Source organism: Neophocaena asiaeorientalis, unplaced genomic scaffold (assembly GCF_003031525.2).
Source record: "Neophocaena asiaeorientalis asiaeorientalis breed wild unplaced genomic scaffold, Neophocaena_asiaeorientalis_V1.1 scaffold249, whole genome shotgun sequence".
Taxonomy (NCBI): Eukaryota; Metazoa; Chordata; class Mammalia; order Artiodactyla; family Phocoenidae; genus Neophocaena; species Neophocaena asiaeorientalis.
In genome coordinates, this window is record NW_020172625.1 from 7,026,809 (window position 1) to 7,032,874 (window position 6,066).

Below are 6,066 nucleotides of genomic sequence, written 5' to 3' on the forward strand. Positions count from 1 at the left end.
CCCGCGCGACCGAAAAAAAAAAAAAAAAAAAAAAAAGTCACGGTTAAACATTTGATCACAATGTAATTGACAAAAGAAACTTAGTTTCTGCTGTCACATGCAACATTTTAAGATAACTAGAATAATGACATTATAATCCTAACCCTTAAAAACCTTAATATCTGGCAAAAACTAAGAAGCAAGTAATTGTGCATTTCCTGATTGGAAACTTATGCTTTAGTGAACTTCCTCTTCTAAGAAGGCAAGGGTAGGTAAACTTAGACCCACCTAGCAATTAACGTCCCAATATTTTAATCTATTTGAAATGACCCAGATAGTCAATGAATTCTCACCATTTAACTTAGTCTAGTTTCAAGTTACAAAAATCTGAAGGGACTATTTTAGATAGACATTCCCAAAACATAATTTTTCTATAGTTTACCTAAAAGCTCTTTTTTTCCCCCTTCACTCTTAGAGATCACACATGACTAAAGTTCCCGAGAGCCCAGGTAAGTCATTTACATCTCAAAGGCGCAAGAGAAATACCAGTTTCTTCTAGAGAGGAACCAATTAAACCAATTACAAAAGGCTCACTTGGATGCAATAGCAGAGCCATTAGGGGCCATTGTTCTCCAGATCTCTTGGCAGCCCCCATTCCGCAAGGATAGCCACCACAAACAAGCCCCACATACTGGTGGACGGCCACCCTGGGACTTCCCCCGCAACTTTCAGGAGCACCCCTGGAACTTCTGGGCCACAGGAGTTAGTGGACGGCCCTTGCAACATTCCATTCCCCGTCCTGTATTTCCCGACATCTCAGCGCTCACAGGAGCTTCCTCGGTCTCCTGGCTGCTCCTCCAATTAATGGGCTGCTCCCCGCGGGCCTACAAGGCCTGTACTCGCCCAGCTTCAAGACCAAAGAAAGAGCCCGGGGTCAGCGACAGAGACATCAACGGTTTAACCGAAGGGGGAGCTTACTTGTCTGGAGCAAGGTCCTGGAGAGACACCCCACCGTGTGCGGCCAACACTGAGCAGGACGGAAGCAGGCTGCGCTTCCGGGTGGGGAGGAAGACGCTGGTTATAGGGGGACTGACTGCAGGTGCGCTCATTGGTTACCAGGGAAACCGGCAGAGGGCACGCCCCTCACTGCCCCCTTGATAAGAACAATCCCCAGCTGGGGCCTGGGGCGAGTATGTAAAAAGGAGGTCAGTCAGGTGAGTAGAGTGTAGGTGAAGCAGGCACTGCTTGGACAGTTGACGTACAGAGAGCAAGAGAACAGCCATCTTGAGCGGCCTGACCATACAAATACCTTGTTGTTCGGCCTTGTGATTGATGTCTAAACAGTACTAAGTGCACAATTTTTATGTACTTGATACATGTAATAAGAAAATCTTATAGCACAACTTTTGAAAATACCAATTTAGGGGATAGAAGAGAGGCTTTTTCTCGATAGTATCTCCCGCAGTATTTTGAGAAAGCATATGTTAAAACCGAAAACTGTCATGCAATAAGTTCCTAATATCCGTTTCTTGATTTTGAATTTGTACTTAGAGTTCTGTCATATTAGCCACGTACTGAACACCTGAGGAAGTTATTCTGTGTGTTCCCAGGACACAGCACTCCAGGGACAATCTTGCATGTTAGAGTCACTTTTCCAATTTCAAACCATGAAAGCAACATAAGTAAACAAAAAACAGGAGGACAAATCTGTAAAAATGATTAGAAAATGATAAGGAAAAATTCTTATAGTTGAATAAGTTAAACAGTCTATCTCCATATTATGCTACTTTCTTAATTTAAGGAAACATTTATTCTGCAGTGTTTAGTTAATTTTGTGCTTGATAGAGATGAAGAATTGGTATGCTTTAGTTTGTAGTTTAAACCTATGAAAATTCTTAGTCAATAGTCTATTTAGGAATAGACTAGTCAATAATCTATTAGGTACTGCAAACTATATGTAATGTGATAAATAATTACATTAATGGTGTAGGGGAGCACAACTTGCTACCCCAAAATTTCTCTTTGGCGTGTGGATTAAAGTTAAAAACAACCAAAGCTCAAAAGATTCAGGTAGAAACTTTGACCTTCCCCCTAACTGCCAAAAAGAATTCAAATAGAGGACCTCTTCCTAGAATAGAGCTTTCACCAGAGATATCTACAAAGAATATGGGCTAGGTGTTCTGGAGGAAACTCTAGGCAGGGCCTAAAGATCAGAGTCTACTATGTGTCCCATTGTCTCTGCACAGACCAGCAAGCATTTATTTACCAAACATTTGCTTTTCCATCTCCACGTGAACTGTCTTCCTCCCCTTTGAGGTCCCAAACAACCACCCCCAACATCCTCTTTTTTGTTTAGTTGCAGATGGTATTTAAGGTGAGGGCTTTGACCATTTTGGTAAGTTACTCAGTTTTCCTGGGTCTCTCCCATGTATACATGTTATTAAACTTTTGTTTTATTTTCTCCTGTTAATCTGCCTTCCAGCCAGCCAAAAGAACCTAGAAGGGTAGAGCAAAATTTCTTCCTCCCCTACAATGGAAAGAAATAAAGGCAGATCTTGAAATTCAGTTTAATTTTGTTTGGAATATATTTTGATTCACATGAAACCACAGAAATGCATCTCAGGGGGCTCCGAGGAGCTCCGGTCCTTCATGTCTCGGCACAGAAAGAATTCAGCAAGAGGCAGTGATAGATAAGAAGTAATTTATCAGAATAGGATGCTTGTGAGGCTTACAAGCGGGTGCATGAGAGAGTGTCACGCCGAGAACTTAGTGGGCTACAGTTTTATAATCAAAGGAAAAGTGGGGAGGGGGAGAAGACCACCTTCTTCCTCATTCTTTTTTTTTTTGTGGTACATGGGCCTCTCACTGTTGTGGCCTCTCCCGTTGCGGAGCACAGGCTCCGGACGCACAGGCTCAGCGGCCATGGCTCACGGGCCCAGCCGCTCCGTGGCATGTGGGATCTTCCCAGACCGGGGCACGAACCCGTGTCCCCTGCATCGGCAGGCGGACTCTCAACCACTGCAGCACCAGGGAAGCCCCTAAGTTTTTTTTTTAATTTTTGTTGTAGCATAGTTGATTTACAATGTTGTGTTAGTTTCAGGTGTACAGCAAAGTGAATCAGTTATACATATATCCACTCTTTTTTAGATTCTTTTCCCGTATAGGCCATTACAGAGTATTGAATAGAGTTCCCTGTGCTATACAGTAGGTCCTTATTAGTTACCTATTTTATACATAGTAGTGTGTATAAGATTTTTGAGAAACCATGTTACTCTCATTACATATGGAAAGTTATTTTCTCCCAGCTTTAAGGTCCTAGGACATAATGTAAGTACAATTCCAAAGTGGTTACAGGTCTTAACTATGGAGAAGTCTAAAATGGTTAGCCAATGCAAGCTCAATAAAGTAAATGTATTTAAAATTTGTTCTTAAGGGAAGGTCTTGTTCTGCATCAAGTCATTTACTTCCATAAATTCCTCAATTACAGTTTCATCTGAAAGTATTCAATATGCAGTTTTCCATACCTTAGAAAGGATAACCTACCACTCTTGTAAAAATAAAGACCTAGTTGTTCATTTAATATGCTTTCAAACTTTGATATCTTTCTACTTGAGCAATTGAAGGTTTGTGTTCTCATTGTAATTCTTTATGTAAGGAGCAAGGAAATTTTAGACTTAACTCTTGAAGTATTGATTATTATTGAACTCTTTTTAATCTCATTGAAGAAACTCTGCTAAAAATAGCAGGACTCTTCAGACTTTTGATTAACTTTACATCTGCCATTGAGTCTATGGATATGTGTTTTTAAGCTCTGTGAGTCTAAGGTAAGTCTCCTGTTATTAATATGCTTGCAAAATCTATATCTGTGGTATCATAGCCAGAATCGAGCAAGACAGCAATTTAAATGTATAAGAGAAAAATGAGTCTTGGACTTTCTTTTTACTTTCAAGCTAGATATTTTTATATTCTTTGTAAAGGAATTGGATCATTGCCCACTTGCAAGAGTGAAGAGGAAAATAATTACCCTTCTCTATAATAAGGTCATGATTTTATTATCATGAATCATGACAGACCTTAGTTATCTATCAAGAAGAGGTGATTAACATTAATTATAGTGACACAGGTACTTATTATTTTAGCAGGGCTAAATAATTCTCCAATATTTAAGTGGTTAATATGAACTAATTTCATGCAGCAGAGTACTTAGCTCTGTTCTTGTCAATAATAATTTGAATTTTGTCAATGACATAAATATATTCAAAAGGCCACTATCTTGGGACTTCCCTGGCAGTCCAGTGGTTAAGATGTCGCACATCCACTGCAGGGGACGCAAGTTCGGTCCCTGGTTGGGGAACTAAGATCCCACATGCCGAGCATTGTGGCCAAAACTAAACTAAAATAAAAATTAAAAACAACAACAACAACAAAACCAAAAGGCCGCTATCTTAATAACAATATGACCTGTGAGAATATTATAGAGGGTTTTTTAATGACTATTTTGGAAAATTAATATCATTTGCTCTGGTACTTTTCAGTAGTAGAATAAGTCTTACCATTTATTTATTTTGTTTACAAAACAGTAGTTTTGCTCTTAATCAGCAGCATAGAATACTATTAGTATTAGCAATAATAACAGTTAATATTTACTGAACAATTACCATGTGCCAGACACCTTTCAATATATTATTTATTTTCAAGGCTATCTTTTGGGATAGGTATTATCTTTTGAGACAGAGATTATCATCCCCACAGATGAGCAAACTTGGACAACAATTATTATCATAATTGGGAACTGACAGAGCTACAATGCAAACCAGGGTTAGAAAACAAAATAGAGGAATAAATATCAATACTACCTATCCATTCTCTTCTGCCTAGTCTATGCTGTGTCTTTGAGTCAAATCAGGACAAAAAAGGCCTCATTTTAGTAGTATTATTATTTTTTAGGCAGAGAATATTTCAGGAACACAAGATTGGATTCATCATAATCTTTGTTCATCATGAATTCTTATCATTAGTCTAGGCATGGCTCACTTTTTTTTAGTTAGTAAGTTGATTACTTTTTATAATATGGTAAACGCCCAACACCAACCACTCACTAGGACCTTGGTAAAAACCTACGTATAAATTTAAAATTAAAAAATAAATAGAACTGTAATAAGATCTTAACTTTTATTAATGGTTTCTCCACATTCATTTTAAAAATATTTTTAAATTGAGGTATACATTACTTACAGTAAAATGCACAGATCTAATCATAAATTTTGCTAAGTTGAGTTGGATAAGTTTGGAAACAGGCATATAAGGGTTAAATTTATACCCTCAAGGCACAGGATATTTTTCAAAACAGAAAGTTCCTTTATGTTTTTTCCCAGTAAACGTCACCCCCCACCAAAGACACTACTGAACGGATTTCTATCACAACCACTTAGCTTTGGTTATACCTAAAACTTTAACAGGTGTGAGGACATATATCGTTGTGGCTTTGATCTGCCTTTCCCTAAGGTGTTGTGCACCTTTTCATGTACCTGTGGGTCATTTGTATGTCTTCTTTGGAAAAAATAACTGTTGAGATCCTCTGCCCATTTTTTAATCAGATTTTTTTTTTCTATCGAGATATATGAGTTCTTTACATAACGTTTCCCATGTTAACCACTTTTAATTATACAGTCCAGTAGTCTTAAGTGTCTTCACATTGTTGTGAGGCAGATCTCCAGAACTTTTTCATCTTGAAAAACTGAAACTCTATACCCTTTAAACGACAACACTCCTTTTCCCCTTCCCTCCAGCCTCTGGTAAGCACCATTCTACTTTCTGTTTCTATGAATTTGATTTCTTTAGATACCTCCTATAACAGAATCATACAGTATTTGTTTTTTTGTGACTGGCTTATTTTACTTAGCATAATGTCCTCAGGGCTTCTCCATGTAGTAGCATATGAGAGGATTCCCTTCCCTTCTAAGGCGGAATAATATTCTGTTATATAGATGTATTAGGTTTTGTTAAGCCATTTATCTGTCAGTGGATATTTGGGTTGCTACCACCTGTTGGCTTATTGTGAATAGTGCTGCTACGAACATGGGTATG

General features: G+C 38.3%; 1 long non-coding RNA gene across 1 annotated transcript in view; it reads right to left on the reverse strand.

The window, feature by feature from the left end:
* The window catches only part of LOC112395650 (uncharacterized), a 77,152-nt gene extending 76,140 nt beyond the window's left edge, over window positions 1-1,012 (reverse strand). Inside the window, exon 1 of the long non-coding RNA XR_003002415.1 lies at window positions 958-1,012. This is a non-coding gene — a long non-coding RNA (uncharacterized LOC112395650). The remainder of the gene's footprint in view (window positions 1-957) is intronic.
* Between the last annotated feature and the right edge of the window lie 5,054 nt (window positions 1,013-6,066).